This window comes from Penaeus monodon, chromosome 15, assembly GCF_015228065.2.
Source record: "Penaeus monodon isolate SGIC_2016 chromosome 15, NSTDA_Pmon_1, whole genome shotgun sequence".
Taxonomy (NCBI): Eukaryota; Metazoa; Arthropoda; class Malacostraca; order Decapoda; family Penaeidae; genus Penaeus; species Penaeus monodon.
Window position 1 is genome coordinate 20,272,799 of NC_051400.1, and position 412 is coordinate 20,273,210.

General features: G+C 39.8%; 1 protein-coding gene across 1 annotated transcript in view; it reads left to right on the forward strand.

Annotated features, from left to right (window-relative positions):
- Positions 1 to 412, forward strand: part of LOC119581807 (AMP deaminase 2-like) — a gene marked incomplete in the record, with an annotated part of 169,661 nt that overhangs the window by 116,208 nt on the left and 53,041 nt on the right.

Consider the following 412-nt stretch of genomic DNA (forward strand, 5'->3'; position numbering starts at 1 on the left):
CACCTTGTGGAACTGCTCATATTACGGCTTAATAGATTTGCACTAATCTCCTGCGTGTTGTTTTGAGTTTCATCCCTTGCATGCGCGTGGCCCACGTGTGACAACGGTATGATTAGCTTGTCTGCTTCACTCTTATATCTAAAGCAAGTAGCCCCGGCTATATCTATATAGCCATATATATAAGTAATCGAATAATGACAATATTATACCGTCAAATAAAACAAGGACTCATTTGAGCACCAACTGAACATCACCTATGTTGCTTATCATGTAAGGCCACATTGGCCAGCTCTTTTCTTATCACTCTCACCACCTCTGATTAGTTCTTCAGTGAAACCTTTTAGATGATTCCGTTCAGCTTTTCATACAACTGCGCTGAAAATTATAGGAATACTCAATACGCATACACACA